At 39.4% G+C, this 25,000-nt stretch overlaps 1 protein-coding gene across 1 annotated transcript in view; it reads right to left on the bottom strand.

Moving 5' to 3' along the window:
- LOC109399190 (JNK-interacting protein 1) overlaps positions 1–25,000 on the bottom strand; it is a 70,620-nt gene that overhangs the window by 2,405 nt on the left and 43,215 nt on the right. The window lies entirely within an intron of this gene.

Genomic DNA, 25,000 nt, shown 5'->3' with positions numbered 1-25,000 from the left:
CCTTCCTCTGCTTGTATGGGTCATATGAATAGGAACCCCTGTAAAGATTGGGAGTGATTTGCCATTAGAGGCTTCATGCTTTATGTATCTTTATTTGAATATGAAGGGTCAGAATGCCGTTGGTAATGGTACGGTTCCATATTCATCCTATTCGAAAACAAGCGGTTACGGTACTATGTTCACTTTTAATACAAATACAATAATAAGAATACATATAATGCTTTTGGGCTCTCTCATTTCTTTTGCATATACACAGAAAGCCGCTTCTCTACGACACAACTTACTAACAACAGTTTACTCAAAAATACACATACTCAGAGCGTCTAGGTCACTTGTTTATAAAGTTACTCAATAACTCATTAACACATTCATTCAAAGCAGTCACTCAAATACCCATCAACCCATTAATAAACCAACTCACTTATCAAATCACTCGCTTATCATCTTGCTCATTTACTCATCAACCCACACATTTACAAAATCTCGCTCACCAAGTCACTCACTTACTCTTCAATTCACTTACTCGGTTGATCTCTCATTATTTGATATATTGATTGCTTGTTCAGTACCTCCAGCAGTTCGTCTTCGATTTGGGTTTAACCCAAAAGTGTTCATTTTGTTTTCTAAATAGGCGATAACTAAGCCGATCACTTACCGACACACTAATTCAATCAAATTATTGGAATAACATATTGAAATAAAAAAGTGAAACTCATCAACTCACTTACCAACAATATTTTAAGCTTGCTTAAATTCTGAAAATTTTCACATACACCAGTCATTCAATTCAGCAACCTCTTTGTCATTATATTGGATCGGCTTCGTCATGCTTTACGACATTTGAGCCTCTTAATTAAGTTAAAATGTTTATGTTTGGTTTATGAGCTCAACACGCATTGCAGCAATATTTGAGTTTAGATTGAAACTGCAAGTTGCGAAGATATAACAGTTTTTGTTTAACTGAAAAACAAGTTTGGTTCCAGCTGGAGCGTAATGCCAACATAAAAGAAGAGTTTATACCATGCAGTATTGAAATAGCCATGCTATAAGGTGAAGTAAGTTACTAGAAATGCTTAATGTATCGGTTTTACGTAGAAATTTTATAGTGGGACTGTTATGCGTAGAATTTCAGTTATGGGACAGACATGCGTAGAAATTCAACAGTGGGACAATTTGACTTGACATGCTTTTTATTGAGTCTTCGAACAAAGTATGTTATTTTTTAATGTTATATGAAAATATACGTATAAATAGAGTGCCTGGTGCAAAAAAGTCAAAATCGTCAAAAAGTAACATGGGACAACTATGCTTATAACGGCAGTATACTCAAGATCAAGTTTACCCAACACATCTCTAATGTCTTCCTTTTCTGGTTTCCCTCGGGCCCTGAGGGATGCACATAAATCGGATCTGGCAATACCGTATTCGGGACATTCCCACACAACATGGTTGATATCTTGATAGCCTGCACCACAGCTACAACGATTGCTATCTGTGAGCCCTATTCGATAGAAATGCGAGCCCAGAGAGTAGTGATTGGACATAAGTCGACACATTATCTTGATAAAATCTCGACCCATATCCAACCCCTTGAACCACGCCGTCTTCGATACCTGTGGGAGAATTGAGTGTAACCACCTGCCCAACTCTCCTGCATCCCATTTTTGTTGCCAACTAACCAAGGCATGCTGACGAGCAATCGAAAAAAATTCATTGAAAGCGATATGACGGTCATAAATATCGCCTTCCATAGCGCCCACTTGGCGAGTGAGTCCGCTTTCTCATTGCCCGGAATCGAGCAATGTGAAGGGACCCAAACCAAAGTGATGTTATATGCTTGATGCGATAAAGCACTCAGAATTGATCGAATTTCGCTCAGGAAATACGGGGAGTGCTTCACCGGCCTCATTGAGCGAATAGCCTCAATTGAGCTGAGACTATCCGTAAAAATGAAATATTGATCAGAGGGAAGAGAGGCAATTCGCTCTAATGCGTAGTGTATAGCCGCCAATTCTGCGATGTATACTGAGCAAGGACTTTGAAGTTTATGGGCGGCGCTATGAAGCTCATTAAATACACCAAATCCAGTGGAATCATTTGTTTTTGACCCGTCAGTGAAAAACCTTCTGTCGCACCTGACTTGGCCAAACTTGTTTGCAAAAATTTTTGGGATGTGCTCCGATCGGAGCGGATCTGGAATTCCACGGATTTCTTGCAACATGGACAGATCAAAAACTATAGTGGAATTGGAGAAGTCTGGGAAGCAATCACGGTTGAGAACATTCGAAGAAGGATGAACCTCCAGAGTCATGTACGAGTAGTACACTGTCATAAACTTTGTTTGATGAATTCGTTCGATCAGCTTCTCAAAGTTTTCAATTACCAATGGATTCAGCACCTCACAGCGGATGAGGAACCTTAACGACAGTTCCACGAAACGATCTGATAAAGGGAGTACTGCTGCTAGTACCTCCAAACTCATTGTGTGCGTCGAGTTCATGCAGCCTAACGCGATCCGAAGACAGCGATACTGGATACGCTCTAGCTTCAGTATGTGTGTTTTCGCGGCGGACTGAAAGCAAAAGCTACCGTATTCGAGAACCGACAGTATCGTTGTACGATAAAGCTTTATCAGATCTTCCGGGTGGGCTCACCACCATGTTCCGGTAAGTGTACGCATGAAGTTGATTCGTTGTTGGCACTTCTGATACAGATAACACTAGTTTACAGCATTTTTGAACTCGGTAAGCTGATGATCATTTTTGGTGTAGAATCATGCCCTGAGTTCGAAAACGCGAAAGAAAAAAATTACAGTGGAGCGGAAATTTTTTCGACTTTCCATACAAGGTTGATGATTTGAAATCGATTTTTGTTCTATTTTTAAGCAAAGTCGCTCACTTCAAACATCGCATTCTCCGTAATCAATGCTCCGATTGAGCTGAAATTTTTACTGTAACTCGCCTACATATGATATGTCAAATAAACGTCGAGAAAGAATTTTTAAGTTGTTTTTTTTTTATTAATGAAAAAAATACATTTCTTCAAAAAATTTTGGGAATTTTGCTAAAATTTAAGAAGATCGTCCTTAAAACTCGCCAATATCTTAAATTTCATCAATCTGACGCAAAACCTGTATTGAGATGATCGAATGGTATTGTATTCAGCTTTTAATTTATGGAAAAAGATTTAAAATTGGTTGAACAAAACGCAATATTTTTGAATTTTAGTAAATTACATATTTTGAAAAGTTGCAAAACTCGATATTGAGCTAAAACTCAAAAACTGTTCTACTTAAAATTTTTTGAAGATCGGTTCCGAAATCAGCACTAAATTGTGCTTCAAAAATTTTGATCGTTGACAGAAGTTCACGACTTTCGTTTTATTTTGTAAACTTGTGTAATTAATGTGCTTTCCCCAGGTGCCTTTAGAGTCGAACCAGACCCCCAGATACATATGTGAAAGACTTTGAGTGAGTTCCCTACCCAAAAATTGAAGCTCTAGATCTGCTGGATCACGCTTCCTAGAAAAGACAACTAACTCAGTTTCTCCGGAGAGAATTCGATACCCAGCTTTACAGCCCAAGCAGACAAATTGTCTAAGGTATCTTGCAGTGGTCCTTGCAGATCTTCCGCCTCTGGTCCGGTGATAGAAACCACGGCGTCGTCCGCAAGCTGTCGTAGCGTGCAATTTTCCACGAGACATTCGTCGATATCTCTGACGTAAAAATTGTAAAGAAGGGGGCTTAAGCATGAGCCCTGGGGGAGACCCATGTAACTAATTCGTGAAGTTGCCGAGGTTCCATGAGAGAAAAACATGTGCTTCTCAGACAACAAGTTGTACAAATAGTTGTTTAAAATCGGAGAAAGCCCACACTCGTGGAGTTTGTCTGAAAGGACATCAACGCAACCGGCATCAAAAGCCCCCTTAATATCCAGAAATACTGAGCCCATTTGCTCTTTTTGAGCGTAGGCCAGTTGAATTTCTGTAGAAAGCAGCACCAGACAATCGCTCGTTCCCTTGCCTCTGCGGAAACCGAATTGAGTATCTGAAAGAAGGCCATTCGATTCAACCCATTTGTCAAGCCGATGGAGAATCATCTTCTCTAGCAGCTTCCGTAAGCACGACAACATCGCAATTGGACGGTACGAGTTGTGATCCGACGCGGGCTTCCCGGGCTTTTGAATGGCAATAACCCTCACTCGTCTCCAGTCATCCGGAACAGTGTTGCTCTCCAAGAATAGATTGAATAAATTTAACAAGCGCCTCTTTGCGACGTCTGGGAGGTTTTTAAGCAAGTTGAACTTAATTCTATCCATTCCTGGGGCAGAGTTGTTACATGACAGAAGCGCGAGTGAGAATTCTAGCATCGAAAAGGGTGAATCCATCGCATTCCTTTCGGGTGGATAACGACGAAAATTCGCTTGTACTTGAACCGAATCCGGACAGACTTTCTTTGCGAAATCGAAAATCCATCGAGGCGAGCTTTCTCGATCCTCATTAACCGATACCGCGTTGCGCATTCTCCTTCCGACCGTCCAGAGAGTTCGCATTGACGTCTCCCGCGATAAACCGTTGACGAAATTCCTCCAATAACCACGTTTCTTCGCCTTCACGAGGTTCGCGAACTTATGGTCGAGAGAGGAATACCACTCGTAGTTCTCCCGTGTACCTCGCTTCCGATATGTTTTAAACGCGGCGGATCTTTCGCGATAGGCTCCGGTACATTCCTCATCCCACCACAATGTGGGGGTTCTTCGCCGTATCGAAGTTCCCGGAACCGGTCTACGCTGCGCTTGTAGAGCACTTTCGACGATTAACCCGGACAAGTATTGGTACTCTTCCTGCGGTGGAAGAACGTCAACCGACTGCTCGCCCTCTGAGACCAATTCAGCATATTTACCCCAGTCAATATGCTTCGTGAGGTCATACGCGACGTCGATCTGGCGAGCCTGACACGAATCATTTGTGACTGAAATTTTGATCGGCAGATGATCACTACCATGGGGATCCTGAATTACCTTCCACGTGCAATCCAATGATAGTGAATTCGAACATATTGAGAGGTCTAACATACTTGGAGGATCTGGAGGTTTAATTCGCGTTGCTTCCCCGGAGTTCAAAATTGTCAAATTGAAAGAGTCACAGAGGTCATATATCAGGGTTGCGCGATTGTCATCCTTCGGAGACCCCCAGGCTGTTCCGTGTGCATTAAAATCTCCTAGGATCAACCAAGGCGCCAGAGATGGCATGCTCCTCAGTGCGAAACGTGAGAAGAGAAAACATACACTCTACACACGACTTTCAACGAGAGCGAGGGTGAACTACGCAACTTTTTTCACACACAAACCAGCCGCTCACTCTCTGACATCGATCAGCGGCACACTCAAAATGAGTGCTCAAACAAATGATAGAACAAGCATGTTTTTCAGTTTCTGCGTGCACATTTTGTGCGCACAGAAAATGTGCACACAAAAATTCGTTGAGTGCGCACTCAGTCGTGCTTCCAGTGCAATACTGTGTGTACCACAGGGAGTATGAAAGTACTATTACGCCGTCTAGTAGCAAATGCATCTGCTTTTCTAAGATATCACATAAATCACAGACAAATAGATATGTGACACTAACGAAATTTCAATCTCATATATCTCATGATCCTGATTACTTAGAGAGTTGGTGTCTTCGGCAAAGTTGTTTGGCTGTTCAAGGACTAATCGATAAAAAAATTTAAGATTCAAAATTCCACCGCTAGGCGGTGCTAGTGAGTTAACAAATTTTATTTTTCATATATATCAGGAAAATTTGCAAAAAACTGCAACTAGCGCCGCCTAGCTGCAGAAACTTGAACCAAACGGTAATTATTCTGAAAGCCCATGATCTACTAAACAATATTGCCGAAGACACCATCTTTCTACAAAATCAGGATGCTGAGATATGCGAAATTTAAAATTTGTTTGCTCTCTAGCGCCGCCTAGCGGTAGAGTTTTGAATCTCAAGCCTCATTATCGGTTAGTCCTTGACCAGCCAAACAACTTTGCCGAAGACACCAACTCTCTAAGTAATCAGGATCATGAGATATATGAGATTGAAATTTCGTTAGTGTCACATATCCATTTGTCTGTGATTTATGTGATATCTTAGACAAGCAGATGCAACACTGACAAAATTTCCATCCAATATATCTCAGGATCCTGATTACTTACACGCTAAGGTCAGTTTACCTATTTTTCTAAAATATGGGTAAATTTTACTCAAATTTGCGTAAACTTTACGCAAATATGGGTAAATAAAACTCATATTTTGCAAAAGTGCACATTCGCATTTATGGGTAATATTTACCCATATTTGGGTTACAATTAGATACACATTACCCATATTTGAGTCTTATTTACCTATATTTGAGTATCATTTACGCATATTTGCGATTGTGCACTTTTTGGAAAAAAGGTAAACTGACCTCAGCGTGTAGAGAGTTGGTTTCTTCGACAAAGTAGTTCAGCTGGTCATGGGCTTTCACAATATGGGCCGTATGATTCGTGGTTTCACCGCTAGGCGGCGCAAGAGAGCGTACAAATTTTACATTTCACATATCTCAGTACTCTGATTCTTTAGAATGATGGTGTCTTCGGCAAAATTGTTTGGTATATCAAGGGCTTTCAGAATAATTACCGTTTGGTTCAAGTTTCTGCAGCTAGGCGGCGCTAGTTGCAATTTTTTGCAAATTTTCCTGATATATATGAAAAACAAAATTTGCTAACTCACTAGCACCGCCTAGCGGTGGAATTTTGAATCTTAAGTTTTATTATCGGTTAGTCCTTGACCAGCCAAACAACTTTGCCGAAGACACCAACTCTCTATGTAATCAGGATCATGAGATATATGAGATTGAAATTTCGTTGCAATTTTTTGCAAATTTTCCTGATATATTTGAAAACAAAATTTGTTAGCTCACTAGCACAGCCTTTTGGTGGAATTTGGAACCACAATATCCATCAACTGTAAGTTCTTGACCAGCTTAAGACGTATGCTTGTCTCTGATATCACAGGATTTGATACCCCTGGTTTTGGACTCACTGGCATGCTTTCGGTTCACCAAATGCTCAAACAACACTGACCCCTTTGAACACACTGCGTGTGCACTGAGTTCTGTTTTTTCGGCGTGCGCGCAAAAATTGCGCACTGGGATTATGATCTGCGGGCTCTCATTGCTCTCACGCAGCACTCTAATCACCCGCACAAAAACTCTGCGTGAGAGAAACTATGTACATTTTATTGTGCGTTTTTTCTCTTTCTCTTTTGTAAGAAAAACGAAAGTGAGAAGTTCAGTGAAAGATGAGCGTAAATGGGCACAGTTTCTGCGTGACATGCCATCCCTGCAAGGCGCAGGCATAGCACAGCATATTTCCGCAAGATCTCTTCGAGATACTCTTGAACTAGGCGGTATATGAACACTGGCTACGCTGAAACTTTTTCCTTGTATAGTAACATGACATGCAACTATTTCAGTGCAGTTCATCGGGGGGAAATCAATTCTATAAAAGGAATGGAGCTTATTGATCCCCAAGATCACCCCTCCATATCCATCCCCTCGATCACGACGAATAATATTAAAATTGTGGAAAGAAATGTCTTTATCGGAAGTTAACCATGTTTCACTAAGGGCAAATATGTCACAACGAATCTATGACATTTCGTCGAAAGACATTTGGTCGAATGACGTTTGGTCGAATGACATTTGGTCGAAAGTACATTTGGTCGAACGGACGTTTGGTCGAATGGACATTTGGCCGAAACCCATATTATGTAGTAGGAAACATATGACATTTAGTCGAACGGACAATTCGTCGAATGGACATCTGGCCGAAATCCACTAAGTGATGAAAAGACACTAGATAAGTCAATGACAAAAACCGCTAGATAAGAGTTATGTGCTTAGCAGGTAGTACAGTCCGCGCACTGTTGTCTTTCCGACTTCAGCTTGAGGTACGTTCCGAATACCCAATAGAGAGGTGCGCTCCTTGAGTGCCATGTAGGCAGAGCAGACCCGTTAAGGAAGCCTGCATAAAACCTTCAACTACCAGAAAAAGCAAAAGAGAAAACTGATTGATTTATCGGCAACAGACCAGGCAACGATTGGAAAATCAAATCTTGGAAAGTGAGAACTTTAATTCAACCCACAAGTCTTGCGCACCTGGCTCGTGAACTGCAGAATGTCGACGTCAATGTGGCTACTATTCGCAGATCAGCGTAAAAAAAACTTTCGTTGAACCTGTCATTGGGGCCGGGGCCCGTGGCGTAGTTGGTCACACGTTCGCTTCATATGCGGATGGTCATGGGTTTGATTCCCAGCCCCGGCACTTGCAATTTTTCGTCAGTTGCTTTTCCCCCGAGAGCAACTGACACTGACCCTCTTCTGAGCCCCATGGCTCAAACGAACCCGGATACCTGGACATCGGCGAACTGCTACTCATAATGGACCCCCAATCGGACTGGAAAGGAACAACGGCCATCCATCATCATCCTTGTCTTGTGCTCATCATTCTACGGTATAAAGTAGAAAAGTGAAAGCAGCAGAAAGGCAACCAGTTCGATAAAGTAGAATAGAATCTAGACGCTGTACAAAATGTAAGTGCAGCTGTCAATTGAAATTGCTCACGTAGTGCCCCAGTGGACAATAGAGCTGTAAATTAGGTTAAGTGATTAAGAATAAAAAAAAAAAAACCTGTCATTGGAAAACTTTCATTCCGTTGCCAATATGCTCTGCGGCTTGTAGCATTCGCTGTTAAAGCAATGCAAATCAGCAGTACCTATTTACTTCGTAGGTGAGAATGTCCGATAATACACCTAGCGATACCTGAGTGATGATACTTGCATGCAGATTGATACTACCATAAGAAGATAACATGAAAATAGTGACGCATTTAAACGCGTTCAAGTTTAAACTTGGCAAACTGCGATCAGAAATATTTGAAAATTCTTCAGTTGGAACGTGAGCGAGCTCTAAACGCAGATACATTATTACATTCGCAAAATACCTGCATGATACCCTGGTATCCTCAAAACTGAAATGATTATATATCCGACATTTTTTCAAAGATTATCATGGGATTCGATTCAAAAACTCATCTTTTTTTTGGGATCATATCCGAGTTAACCGGATTGATTACCGTATTTTTCGGAAAATCCGGATTTTCAGGAACATGTTCGGCATGTCAGCTAGAATCAGAGAGCATAAAACAGTCTTGTCCAATCAGTCTTGTATCAATCCATTAGCTGGCTATTCCTGAAAAAAATCTCAAAAAGTCATGGCTATCAATAACACTTTCTTACACCTCAACACCACAATGTATATTTATATTTACGGATTTTCTGAAACTCCGGGTGACCGGAGCAGTTTATTCGCATAACATATCGATAGAGTAAGTTCGGAGCTGAATCGGTATCTGAACGGGCGTTCTTGAGCAGCAAAAGCTCTGACACGCAAGTTAAATGACTATGTACTGCGTTTCAATCAAAGCATTGAAAGCATTTTTATTATTTTCGACTCGTCCTCCTCTCTCCTCTTCTTGGCGTAACGTCCTCACTGGGACAAAGCCTGCTTCTCAGCTTAGTGTTCAATGAGCACTTCCACAGTTTTTAACTGAGAGCTTCCGCTGCCAATGACCATTTTGCATGTGTATATCGTGTGGCAGGCACGAAGATACTCTATGCCCAAGGAAGTCAAGGAAATTTCCTTTTACGAAAAGATCCTGGACCGACCGGGAATCGAACCCGTCGACTCGTGTTCAGTTCAATTGCAACACAACATGAAATAATAGCATACGTTTAAAAGAAGGAAAAATATCAGATGAAAAATCAGCAGCTTCAACATGTGAACATAGTAAAATCAGGAAACTTGAACAAAACTCCATTACCTTCTGGACCTTCTGGACCAACTGATGAAAAAAATCAGCAGTTGGTACATGAAAACGCAATGAAATTAGTAAACTTGAAAGACCAGCCTATTTTTGTTTGAAAGAAGGAAAATATCTAAAAAAGGCATCAACTAATGAAGAACAGCTTGTGTTCAAAAGGAAAAATTTCTTCTGAAACATACAGCAGTTGGTACAGGAGAACGACCCAAACAGGCACGTTGAACGTGCATTATGCCATCTTGGTGCGAAAAATCAAAGATCCTAGGAGGGTTAATAAACGTGAAAGAATAGCCTATGTTTCAAAGAAGGAAAAATACATGAGAAAAAGACAGCAGCTATAACATTCAGTACAAATACGAAACTTGAAAGAATAGCCTATGTTCAAAAGAAGGAAAAATCATCGATAAAAAAAATCACAACCATAATGTCCACTGTCAGCACAAATAACAAACGTGAAAGAACAGCATATGTTGGAAAGAAGGAGAAACCTTTGATGGAAAAGCCAGTATTTGCTACACAAAAACGCAATGAAATGGTGAAACTTGAAAGAAGAGCCGAGATTAAAAATAAGGATCTTTGATGGAAAATCAACTACTTCACCAATGCCAACAAAAACTACATTGCGAAACAAGTTACCATAATAATAAACACCCTTGAATGAAATATTTGCTTTTTAATGTTTGATATTATTTAACACGATTAAACTGCTATACGACTTAACGTCCATTCTATCAAACATACTAATAACATACAAATAAGTTCAGCAACATATAAGTTCAGATACCGAAATCTATAATATTTTTTTCCACAAAAATCTCTTTTCATCGGTTAGTGCCTTTCGACCAGATGTCCATTCGACGAATTGTCCATTCGACTAAATGTCATATGCTTCTTCTTCCACAAAATGGGTTTCGACCAAATGTCCATTCGACCAAATGTCCTTTCGACCAAACGTACTTTCGACCAAATGTCATTCGACCAAACGTCATTCGACCAAATGTCATTCGACCAAATGTCCTAAAGCCGTCACAACGTGTACTGTGAACTAAAAATTTGAACGCATCCATATTTTTAATTAGGCTTCTACAATTCCACTGTAGAACTTCAATCATATCTCCGACCTCGCTGGACAAATTAGCCATCGAAAGATATGAAAGATTCAAGAATCGGCCATTGTGAAGCCAGTTGCTTCAGAAGAGGTGTCACAAAGGGAAGTGCCATGTTTATCAAACTTCTTATTACGGGTGAGATATTAAACGTTTCGAAGAAGATATCCACTATCCCAGAAAGAGTCAATTTTCCGGAAAGACCGACTGGGTTTTGTCGACGTTCCTGTTGACTAGTATTTTGGCTTTCTGGGCGAAAAACTGGGGCATCTGGGGTTTTAGATGCTCCCGGAAGTGACGGAAAATCTCCAGCCGAAAATTTGAAACCTGGAGGCGATACCTTTTTGGTGTTTCCGCCACTTCTTGATTTTATCAGAGGAGTTTGACGAGCTGGTTGAGCAACAGGAACGTTTTGAGAAGCTCGCTGTTGCATGTGCCGTTTTGCAACAGCTCGCTTTCTTTTCGTCCCTGTCTCAATTATAGTGTACTCTACACCATCCTCAGAGTCAGAGCCTTGATCGTCATCCGGCAGAATTGCAAAGATATTAGTACTAGAAGAAGGTTGGGCAACTGGAACAGCAGTCGGGGCGATCTTTTTCAACATTTCTGCATAAGATCGCCTTGACCGCTGTTTTAAGGAGTTTATGGAATGTTTCTCCCGCTCTACGTACTTCGGGCATGCACTGAGCTCGTGGGGCGGAGATTCGCCACAAGTGGCACATTTTGGCTCCATATTGCAGGAGCCCTCCGCATGTTGTTCACCGCACATACCGCAACGTGGTTTATTGCTACAGTAAAGTGCGGTGTGCCCCAACTGCTGGCATTTTGCACAATGCATTACCTTCGGTTCGTAGAGGCGAACAGGTAATCGAAGAAGCCCAACCACGAGAACGCTCGGAAGAGCGGTGCCGGAGAAGGTCACCCGGAAAGAATTCGACGGTTGTTTTGAGCCGTCAGTTTGTGCCTTGTTCATTTGGACGGCATCAAGTACTGGAACCAGTGGGACGGCACGATTTTTAAACCCACCAGCTCCAGACATGATTGCAGCACAGGTTAAATTATCTTCGGTGACCACTCCGTAGCACTCTATCTCGAGGCTAGGCAGATATGTTTTATATTCCCGCGTAAAGAGCTCAAAGTTAGCGATCTTTGTCGCCTGATCGGGGTCATTTACTGTGACACGCAGCTTGTCGCGGCTGGGTGAGTCTACCTCCAGAACTCCGCGAAACGATTTTGCCAGATCATTTGCGATTTGTAATTTGTTTAATTTTTTTCCATTCGGTTTGGGCCGAAAGAAAACCAGAAAGGGACCCTTAGATCCGGGTGGATAAACTTTCTGGCGGGGGCTTGTAGCAAGTACGCTTTATAAATTAATATGTTCCATGATAAGTTTAAGATTATTTATAATACTCGTTATTTTGTTATTTGTTTTCCGTTAATTTATTCAATTTCTATGTTCATTCGTTTTTCGCATTTTATTCCAAATTTAATCACCGCAAAAAGCAATCCATAAGAATATACGACTGAGTTACCGACGCCCTAAATTTGAGTACCTTGAGTTCCCTTTAATCAGCTACCAAGAAAGCGCGTGGCTTGGCATGCCTTTTTCGCGCCATGATGCCGCCCGTTCGTCGCTTGGGTCACGGCCAACGACCCGCATGCAAATTAATTGAAGATGCGTTGACCTTTCTTGTTTCGGCATTCCACGCATGTCACGAACCTTGGAGGGGAAGTTGACTGGAGGATTTGAATAGGCCGTTGGAAAGAGATGCACGACTTCGGGGAACATTGCGAATAAATTTCTTTAATATTCGGATTCGCAAACTTGACCTTCGGTTAGGTTCGCGAAGTCGTGGGACAAAGCCCAGAAATTTCGCGGTATCTGAGGATTCTCCCAGCTTCGAATCGTTCACTTTGTTCCGTTTCGTGGAAGAGGCAAGAACGGTCAGTTTTTGTTTCCGTGCCGTGGTGTGTTTGAATAGGTAAAAGTGACATATTTCTTTAATAAGGTGTTAGCTAATTACATTGTTCCCCCTCTAGTTAAGCGCCAAGCCAATCTAGCGCTATTCGTGCAGTTGAGGCATTAGTCCCTGTGTGTAGTGTCGATTATTGTACAAAGAGGTAATTGTAGAATTTGATAGCATAGGCAACAGTGATGCTCTAAAACATGTGCGTTAATTAGGTACGTGGCAGCGAAGGCAGAGCCGACACACCACCCAGTGCAGTGAGACCGTTTTTGACCCCACGTAACGGCTTCAAAGGTCCCGGGGTACACCTGGCCGGAGAAGGTCGCGATCGCCAACACCGCACCTTTGGCAGGCAAGCCGTCCATTCGAACGAGCGTCATCCGTGGTGAGCATCCTCAAGTATAGTTTCAAGCCAACCACGCCGTCTAGCAAGCAACCGTTGCGCAGCAGTACCACGCGCCGACGGCGCCTCAACGTATTTTCGCGCCAGCTGCAGGACGAAAGTGAGCGTTTGTACCGCACTCCAGACGCAAGCCCGCGTACCGGTGTAGGAGACACCCATCGTCACCGTCGTCATCGTTTCCATCAATCGCCTCCCGAGGCGAGAGCCCCCGGCAAAGGCCGGGCGTGAGCTCCCTATCCAGCGTCGTCTCCCCACCCAATGAAACCCTAGGTGAAACCGTGAGTAGTATTGCATGCATATTTGTTAGTGTCGTCCATGGCCATGTGACCCGTTAGAGGCACAACAAATTTATGCTAGACCGCCCACATTATTTTCGGTGGCTCTAGCTCTGTAACCGGCGGAGAGGAGTGGATGAGATCGCCGTCGCCCAGTCGGAAATTTGCGTACCGAGAGTGAGAACTGGACGTGTCGGAGTTCGGTAGTGAAGAGCGGAGAGTTTGGTTGCGCAGAAGAGGAGAGAGTCGCGCATGCGCAGGAATGTAGAACGGAATTGAGCACGCACACATGTAAAATCTAGAGGGAAGATAGAGGGAATGCGAGTAGCCTAGGCCTAGGAAATGAAAGTGAAAGTTCAGAATAAATCCATGTATCTTTGTAAACAGAGTCTCTTGTAGTTTGGTATCCCTTGTATGTTGTCCCATGAGCAAGGTCGGAAGGTCGAACGTTATAATTGTTGCCGACCGAAATTTTGTAGTTTGAGCCGAGACACGGTGAGAAATGCTCTATGTAGTTTAATGTACTTTAGTTGATGTTTATTAAGGATATATGTTGCTTCGCGTTCGTTTTGTAGAGTTTTTGAATAGTTTGTGTAGTTTACTGGGTAGTCGGCCCGAATCCGATTTTGGACCGTTCTCTAGTCTTCCGTGGACTGGGACAGGTGAACTTTTTGGACTGGGCCCGTGAAGAAAACCCCCGCATTGGTGGCTTGTTCCCGGCCGAATATTGGAGGGATTTATTCGTAATTTTCTTTGGAGTTCGTCGTATCCACTCGGTAACGAGAAGTACGACGACCTTATTAGAGTCAGCCAGTCAGCTTACCCATCAAGAAAACTGACCCTTCCCTTAAGAAGGTCTCAAGCCGGGCAACGCTATCTTTGTTGGATGGTCTCCTAACGGAGTGGCGCATAAGCCATCCAATCGTTAACGGAAGCGCGACAGGCTGGCCCCGTTATAGGCTCACCGGGTTAGAAGAAGATCCAGGGATAGAAGAAAATACAGCGGGCTGAGAAGAAATGCCAGGCTGAGAGAAATTTGTAGCCAAGGGAGTTTTTACCATGGGCTGGGACCGTGTTTCTTTCACCAAAGAACTAATTGGAACGATTCCGGAAGAAACAACACAACGTACATGGGGAACCCCTGGATCGTTTTCATTATCGCCAGTTTCCATGGCGTCAGAATTCTGAATTTGTTCTATTGAAATAGTTGACAGACCAGAGCCTGTCTCATCATCGGATGAAATTACGAGATCCGGTGAACTCCCACCAGTGTCATTCGTTTCCATGCAGGCCTATTTTATTATACCTTATGCCAGACAATGGCAATAAAAAACCAATATAAGAACAAATATAACCAACCAGATGTTCAATATAAAGTTAAACCGGGAGAACGGGAAAAAAACACCAATCCAAAAAAAATCGTTCACCAACTTAAATATCTATAAAAAAAATATTGAAGGAGAAAAAAAAGAAAAACAAAAAAAAACAAAGAAAGAAAAGGATAGCAACTAAAAAAAACACTAATTCGAAGACGTGGTCCTACCTGAATTCAACCAATAGTCCTACGTCGAGAAAAATAACCAAGTCAAAAAAGCAAAAATAAATCCAGAAAAAAGGGTTTTTGAACCACTGTGGTTAAAATGCGGTAGAGCAAAACGGAGTCAAACCAAAAAAATAGTCTCAACACCTGTTCTAATACGAAGTAAAGTGATATCGGGAGAAAAGGGCAAGAAAGAGGAAAAAAAAACTTATAGAAAAAGGATAGCAACTTAAAAAAAAATCAATTCAATGTTTGTATCTACTTAAATACTAATATAATATGAGAAAATATTGAAAAAAAAAAAACAAAAAAAAAATCAAAAAATAGAAAGGATAGCAACTCAAAAAAAAACTTAAAACTAAAAAAAAAAATAGTGTGGTGTAAATGGGCCGTGAACCGGGGGGAACTACTGTACCATCGAAACTCAAATCGAAATATTTTTTTTACTGCGAGCTAGACGGTGGACTGGGGAACAATAGAGCGGCAAAAAAGATACAAAATACTCAACTGGTCTGTGCACAGCCTTTGTATACCTATATGTAGGTAGGTAGCTTGTTGGTGGCGATGGCTTGGTCTGCTGCTGCTGTTGTACGCTGATGACCTTTATCGTCGACTTTTTCACTTCGTCGTTACCGGCGTCGTCGTCGTCGTCGTCGTCGTCGTCGTCGTGGTGCGTTGTTTATGATGAGCAGTTATGCTTGCCTAGAGATTAGAGCTGGACGATGTTGCTATGCAACTCGCTCCCCAACATCGGAGGGATTCGCCTTGCGGCACTACACTCCGCACTAGTAGGATACTAACGATATAAAAAACCCTCAGAACGAGGAAAAAAAAACTCTACTAACTACGAAGGCTACCGCGCGAAGAGAAACGGACATTCACATCCGACTCGTTCCAAACACCGATAGGGAATGAACATAAAATTTTCTCATTAACCCATATCCGCCCATCGTCATATTTATATGACAGATGCCCCGAACGCCCAGCGTCCTATAAATAGCACATTCCTTTTGATGTGAATATCTTCAGAATTATGCAAAATTTTGGAATACTTTCTTCAGAGAAGATGTTCTCCACATCCATACCTTGCTCATAGTGGACAATATAGTTTGTGACTGGTTCACTAGATGGCGTAAACGATGCTGCAAAGAATACTTATTGTCACAATCTGTGAGCTTCATTTCTAATGCAAAAAAAAAAATCCTGGAATCTTGACAATTTTTAATAATTAATAGATGATTTCTTCGGCATAGTTGTTAATAATACATACAAAAGTCGATGTATGTATGATTATTTGTTTATATGCTTGTATGTTTATATCTTTGTATGTTTGTCTAATTGTATGTTTATATGTATGTACGTATGAATATATGTATGAATATATGTGTATGTTCCGGCATAACTCTGGAATGCGTCAATAAATTTCAATAAAATTTGACATACACAATTCTAACGATGTAGAGGTGGTAGTAGGGATATTGAAATTCAAGATGCCGGCTTATGTTCCAAGATGGAGGTCAAAACTCTAGAACGTATGCTATTTAACGGCAATGCTGCTTCGGATACTATGCAATATAGGTATCTGTCGATCGGGTTTCATGAGTAGAACTCAAAAATATATATCCGACATCATTTTGAAATCCAATATGGCGGCCATGGAATGGTAGTTTGAGCTATAATATCATGCAATATGGGTATCTTTTGATCGGGCTTGATGAGTAGAAGTCAAAAATCGATATCCGACGCCTTTTGAAATCCAAGATGGTGGCCATGGAATGGTAGTTTGAGCTATGATACCATGCAATATGGGTAGAATGATGAGTAGAAGTCAATTACATATCGACATTTGACGCCATTTTGAAATCCAAGATGGCGGAGCATATCCAAGAAGGGTTTCTATCGATCGGGCTTGATTAGTAAAAAGGTAGAGGGTGAGGTAGAGGGTCAGGGTAGATGGTAGGGTAGCGGGTAGGTAGGGACGATGGAGCATACGGTCGGGTAGAGGGTTTGGGTGAAGGATAGAGTAGAGGAGGTGGAGTAGAAGGTTAGGATAGGGGGTAGGGTAGACGATAGGGAAGATGGTGAGTAGGGTTGAGGGTAGGGGAAGGGTTACGGTAGAGAGTAGGGTAGACTGTACGATTGAGCACAACATAGAGAATATGGTGAAGAGTTAGAGTAGTAGAGGGTACGGTAAAGGATATGGCAGTGGTAATGTTAGAGGGTTGAAGGTTATGATAGAACGTAGGATAGAGGGTTGGGATAGAGAGCAGAGAATACAGTAAGGTAGAGGCTAGAGAGTAGGGTGAAGAATTGAGACGAGATTAGATGAGATGAGGTTTTTTTCGAGACACCTTCAAGAAATCTTTCCGAAATTTCTTCAGGCATTCCTTTCGAGAATCTTCCCAGGTTTCCTTCCGGGATTCCTTCTGATATTGCTTCCGGAATTGCTGAACGGATTGCTCCGGGGTTCTCTTCAGGGATTTTTGCAGGGGTTGCTTTGGGAAATCTTGAAAGGCTTCTTTTAATTATTCTTTTCTTTTAAAATATAGATACCTGCCGAGATTTTTTCAAGCAATCCTATCCTAGATGACATAAACATCTTCTATGGTTCTTGCAGGAATTCCTGCTCAGCTTCCATCCGGCATTCCTGGCATGATCACTCTAAGGATTCCATCAGGTATTTTTTACGAAAACCTTAAGGAATAACTTCAGGGTTTTATGCCAAAATTTGTTTTAGAAAATCCTGAAAGGATTCTTACAGAAATTCTAGCCAGCATCCTTTCATGGATTTTTGCTGAAATTACTTCACAGATTCGTCCTAGTATACTTTCAAAGTGTTTTGTCGAAATATATTCAGAGAATCCTAGTGGAGTTTCTTCAGGTATACGTTGCGGGATCCTTGCTGGCTTCTCGGGAGTGTTTCAGGCATTCCTCTCGGGATTCATACAGCAATCCCTCCCAGGATTTCTTCTGGGATTATTTCAGGAATTCCTACTAAGCTATCAACCGAAATTCCTCTCAGGATTCTACCAGATATGCCTCCGGGAATTCCTTCAGTAAATCCTCCCGAGATTCCTTCAGGAATTTCTACCGGGATTGTTAAGGAAAATTTTGAAAGGTTTCTTTCGAGTGTTCTAGTCCAGCGTTCCTTTAGGGATTCCTGCTGAAGTTTCTACACAGATTCCTTCTGGGATTTCGTAAAGGATTCCTTTAGAGGCTCCTATTATGATTGCTCAAGGGATTCCAACTTATATTCTTTCAATGATTTCTGTGAATCTTGAGAATGTTGCAGGGTTCTTTTAGGTATTCGTGCCAGGATTCCTGCCGGAGTTCCTCCAAAGACTCTTCCCGTTTTGTTGTTTTTGACACTCCTCCCGGGATTTCTTCAATTATTCTTTCAGGAAGTCCTGCTGAGCTTCCAGCCCGGATTCCTTGCGTGACTTCTTTAAGGATCCTATCAGGGATTCTGTACGGGATTTCTTTTGTGACTTTCAAAGTTTCTCCCAAGCGTGAATTGCAACTTAAGGCACTGGAAGCATTTCCGCATTATTTTGGTTTTTGATTTTTCATAAAATAACTAAGCAATATTTTCAAAATCGGTTTTCATGCACATGTAGAGTATGGATCAAGGTATCTCCTGAATTTTTTTCAGAAGGAAAATGTCTTTAGTTATTGCAGAAACCATTTTTTTGTGAAATTTGGTTTAAAAATGGTTTCTGCAAAAACTAAAAACATTTTCCATCTGAAAAAAAATCAGGAGATACCTTGATCCATACTCTACATGTGCACGAAAACCGATTTTGAAAATATTGCTTCGTTATTTTATAAAAAATCAAAAACCAAAAAGTGAGGAAATGGATCCAGTTTCGCCTTAAGAGAAAAATAGATAAACAGGGAGGGATAGGCGTTTTGATGCTCTTAGATATCTTTAGTAAACCATGATGTCATCTGAAAGTCATTTTCTTATTTTTCTTCAGTAGTTGTCCTCTTTTTCACTAATTATTGATGCATTGTATCTATACGGACCACAATAAAACGATAATATACAATTTGTGCTTAAATAGAGCTTGTAAAAATATCAGATGTCGAGGATCTACATTGAAGGTATTTTTTGGAACTACACCATAGACTTCCATGTTTTTTTTGTGAAATCATGTTTATTTTATTGGATCTTGACTTGTAATTATATTTTTTTCATGAACATTACAATTGTGAGACACCTTAGGCGTTAGTGGGTTAAAGATATTTTTCTCTTTTGGGGTACATTATCGTTAGGGGTAGGCGGGGCAATATGGACACCCTAAGGTTTTTGCCTACTTTACCTGGCAAGATGTCAAAAAAGTTTAGTTTTTTGATGCATGTATCCTTTTAAAGTCCATTTAGCATCTATTGCATAAGAATGCTCACGAAGAAAAATTATTTATCCACTTCAAAAAATGTTAAGAAAAATCAGGCCAAACATTTCAATAGGTCCTATCTGCATTTGAGAGGCTCTCTTTGTTCACCCTCTCTTTCAATTATTGCAATGTAATGGTACACTTTTCAACTATTTTTGCAGTACAAATCAAAAGACGATTGTTTTGACCATCGTTCAATGCAAGGAGACAATCATAATACAAATAAACAGCTGAGATATTAACGAAAGAGAGGGGAACCAAAGAGAGCCTCTCTTCTGCAGATAGGACCTTTAGACATGTTTGGCCTGAAATGTTAGTTTTTCATGACCGTCTTCAAGCATACGGGGCAGAATGGACACCATGAGACTTTTACGAATTTCGTACATTATTTACACATATAAAATCATTTCATTACAAACCAACTATTATGGATGAATAAAACGCCGAAGTAGTTCATTTTTGTTCAGTTAATTTAACCCTCTAATACCCAAATTTTTGATTTTGATCTAAATATCATTTTTCGTCATCTAAAATCGATTTAAACATGTTTTGGAAAATGATTCTTTTCAATTCTCGATTTCGTGAATTTCAGTTTTTGATTTTTCTAATTTTTATTTTTGAACATCCCCACACTTTTATATTTTTCCTAGAAGCCAATTTGGGGAACAAAATTTTTGGATGAAAACATTTTGAGATTTTATGAGATTTTATTATTTTATTTTTTTTCACAGAAAATTTTATTTTCCGTGTAATTTTAAGGAAAATAATTTTAGAAAGTATTCGATTCCCTTAAACTGTTAATCAAGGATAGAATGATTTGGGAAAAATTTAAAATATGTTTATTGTAGCGATTTAATACAAAATAAACAATGACTTCTAAAAGGTAACTAAAACATCAATTTTTCAATGATGTAAATGTAAATCCGCTTTAAAATACACCAAAAACCATGTTGAGATATGCAGAACAAAAATATAAAAAAATTGATTTTCCACGAAACAAAAATTACAAAAATGCTCGAACTATACCCCGTCTAAAGGCGGGATTGGGTATTAGAGGGTTAAATTCAGGCTGTTTTGGATAAAGCCTCGTTTTTGTCGGCATGTAAGCTGTGCCTAGAACAACTATTTTCCACTGCTGTCGTTTTTTGACCAATTTGTTTCACCCTATGTCTATTATAGTGAACATTTAACCGAAAATATACTGAAATCGAAGAATTTGGTTGGTTTGTGATTTAGGTTATATTTTTCCCTTGCCGCTTCTTTCAAAAAGGTGAGTGTCCATTTTGCCCCGGCAGCAGAAGATATTTCCAAACTTGATTTTTGATATAATAAAGAAGAAAATATAAACATGTTAAGCATGTAGATACAGCAAAACTACTTGTATGTGTTCTAGAAATATCAGGTTTTATTCGACCTGCAATAAATTAATCACTAAATCTTATTTTAGATGGTGTGAAAATTATAATTTCCATGCACAAAAAACGGACGCAACTTTTTCGTGTAAAATCAAGTATAATTTTAATTTCGAATGTTTCTTTCCTGAAACTACGTTTTAGGCAAATGGACTATATTCTCCATTCATTAAAAGTTCAAAAAAGTTCGCATATTTCAAAATATTGAGGGTGTCCATTCTGCCCCGGGTGTCCATATTGCCCCGCCTACCCCTATTAAGTGGCTCATCAATAAAGCATAGTATGAACTTGGTAGTTTGTGTTCATCTTCTTATGAATTGATGGCATTTAAAAAATAGTCGAATAATTATTTCACCCTTTTGTAATTTCAGTCTTATGTGCTTCATTCTTTTGTATGCAATTCTCAATTGCAATTGATAGATCAAATAAAATTGAATTTTTGGGTGGTTTATCATTTTTTAAGTAGCCGAAAGACACATAATATTTTTGATGTTACTTTGATAGTGCCCAGAATAACACCATAAAACCCACATATTGTTCAATATTGTAATATTTCTGAAAATTGTACGTACATATAGTGAGTACGTAAAAAGAGTTTGTGTTGAATGAAAAATTCAATTACTTCATCAGGAATCATTATCTGTGTAAAATCTAATTTCTGCAATATTTTAACCTTCGGTTATGCTACACATAGTGAGCACACTTGATTTGTTTTAGAAAATTAATTTTAAGAAATGTTGAACACTGTTGAAACTAGTAATCCTACATTATGTAGAGGATTTCTAGTTGAAACTACATAAAATTATAAGGGCAATGCATACTTTTAGGCGTTTATCGGGTTAGATTTCTGCCCCAATTTATAAGTTCTTTTTCTATTTTTTTTTTTTTTTAGTGGTTATCATTTCTCTCACATGTTTAGAGCTGTTTTATATCTATATGAGTCAGAATATAACGATAGCGTAGAAGTTGTACTGGAATAGAACTTGAGAAAATTATCAGATATTGAGGACCTACAATGAAGATTTTTTTTTGGAACTACACCATAGACTTCCATTTTTTTTGTCAAATCATGCTTATTTTATTGGAACTTGACCTTTGATAACATATTTATGCGAGACACCGTGGGCGTGAACGGGTTAAAAGTCCAATTTTGTGCTAATAAATACTAAAATGCTCCATAATAAAATACAAATGCTTCATATAAAAATGCAAAATCTTCATAAAACATAAAATTCTACCCATAGCAAATTGAATATTGCGCCATAGAAAATAGACAAATGCTCCATAAGTATTATCAAACTGCACCACATAAAATATAATACACAGGGAATAATTTCTACTCAGAAGCTGAGTTGGTCTTACTCAGAAATCGAAAAATCCTTTGTTTTCTTACTCAGTTTCCGTTAAAAGTGGGACAACCCATTGCCAATGGGTTGTTCCACTTTTAGCCGAAAGTGAGTAAGAAAACAAAGGATTTTTCGATTTCTGAGTAAGGCCAACTCAGTCATTGAGTAGAAATTTTTCTCGGTGTATGCCGTATAAAAATTGAAAATTCTCCATAACTTTAAACATCTACACCACTAAAGTAGTGCAGTGTAAAGCAATTCAGCCTTGGCGAATTAAAATATGACAATATCTATCTATGGAGAATTTCATGGAGCAATTCATATTTTATATGGTGTAGTTTGATAATACTTATGGAGCATCCATCTACTTTCTATGGTGCATTTTCAATTTTTTATGGTGCGATATAATTTTTTTATGGAGCAATATTTAATTTTCTATGGGTACAATTTGCATTTGCATTTTTCTATGGAGCATTTCAGTATTATTTATTGGTGCAAAATTTGACTTTACATGAGAAAATTTTATGTTTTATCGATACATTTTCTATAAAGTATGGCACGTTTTCAATTATTCGAGGGAAATATTGCACATTTTCATGGAACATACATACGTTCATACTTTATGAAGTGCATTTTGATTTTCTATGGAGCGTTTCTATTTATGAGTGCACAAGTATTTTCACCATTCAGGTAATGCATTTGAAAGCGAAACCAGAATTTTTGAAGCACCACGGTGCATTTGTCAAGGCTTTGCGGTGCACGATCTGAAAACCCCTGATCTGATCGATTCCTAATATTTTAGCATAAGGGGATTTTTTTTTATTACCGAACAGGTTTGGGCCGAAGGGTCTCCGATTTCAATGAAAATTTCACCAGAGCTAGAGGTCGTGGATATATGATCAAATTTGGGATTCAAAAAAATCATAGTGGACTATTTTCCCGAAAAACGCTAGATGAAATTTCACGATTTTCCCAAATTTTTCAAAATACCCCAAACTTCAAAAAATCATATCTCAAAAACTATACATCGTAGAACAAACTTTTTTTAGTGAAATCGACGCCAAATTACCTCAGCAATCCGATAAAAATACATTGAGAAAAAAGTTTCTCAGAAAATTTTTCACCATAGAGAAAAAACGTCTAAAAATGCTGATAAAAGTACCGTCTGTATCATAGATTATTTTGAACAAAATTTTTCCTAGCGCAAAAATTAATGTTCTTCATTTCGTTCTTTGACGCAAAAATGGAATCTCTTACCGTTTTAGAGATATAGCCAAAAAACCAACGGCCAGTCGCTATATTTTCATAGGAAGCCATCAACAAAAGCGGCCGATCACTTGTTGCAACATATTTGCTTTGCGGCGAGCAAATGACAAACGCTAATTTCAACGTAATTTTGACACTCACGTGAATCGGAGTGCACTGACAGCACATATATGGTACTTTAGTGCCTTTTAAATGCAACAACTTATAAAATTTTGAAATTAATGGATTTGTAACTAGAAAGCGTTGCAAATAACAAGTTTACAACGAGCAAACGCATATTTAAACATATTTTTTTTTTTTTCAATCAAAGCAATCATATGCCGTTAGAGATGAGTGGATATCAGGTAACTATAAGGTCTCTTTACACATGTAAAGCTTTATTTTGTTTTTATAGAGTTTTTGTTGCTTAAATGATCATTGGTATGTGGATTCTTCTATACACCATAAAGAGACATTTTCCACTCAATATTTAATAAATAGCATGGTCTGTGCATAATGTGTGTGTATAATGTGCTTTAGAAAAAACACTAATTTAAAACTTAACGGAACTTTAGACCGTTCGCAATGCTGTTTTATTTTGTATGGCGAGTTTTAAATTTTTTAAAACTCGCCATACAAAATAAAACAGCATTGCGAACGGCCTTAAAAGATATATACCATGGATGAGAGGAACAAACATGTACTCTCTGTAGCGGATCTGGTGTGATGATTACAGCTCGTGACTGTCACGCCGAGGACCTGGGATCGAATCCCACTCCCGACATACGAAGGGAAGTAAAGTGTGGGTCCCGAGATGAACTAGCCTATGGCTAAAAATCTCGTTAATACAGATAATAAAATAAACATGTACTAATTAGTACGGGCAACAAATTAAAGTTTAGCATGCATACAACTTCTTAACGCGCTAATAAAACATTGTTGCTTCAAACCAAGCTTTTCCTGTTCTAAGAAGCGACACAATTCCAACAGTGACGATAATAATATTCAGCAATGGTTAGCGAAGATTAATACCGTGCTCTGTATAGAGCTACTGAGTTGACAACAGTTGAGACAGCACGGTACGCTGGAGGATCGATCATTACCGTTAAAATAAGTTTTGATATTGATTAATAGAAAAAACACTGAAATGTAAGATCAATCAATTCATCACTTTTTTCTAACTAACAATTTGTTGTCAAAAAGACTTCATCAGTTTTGAGAACGAGCATGACAAACCCATACTACTACCCATAATATATTCGAATCAACCAATAAATCGGTGCACGGTTCGAATGATTAATATATTGTCTAAAATTGTTTAATGCTCTAAGATGTCAAGTAAATGTTTAATTTCAAGAAATCCTCTAACGTCCACATTTTCATTCACAGCCTTTGCAT

Source organism: Aedes albopictus, chromosome 2 (assembly GCF_035046485.1).
Source record: "Aedes albopictus strain Foshan chromosome 2, AalbF5, whole genome shotgun sequence".
Classification (NCBI taxonomy): domain Eukaryota; kingdom Metazoa; phylum Arthropoda; class Insecta; order Diptera; family Culicidae; genus Aedes; species Aedes albopictus.
The sequence above is the reverse complement of the archived record's forward strand: the minus strand, read 5'-3'. Positions and strand labels throughout refer to the sequence as shown.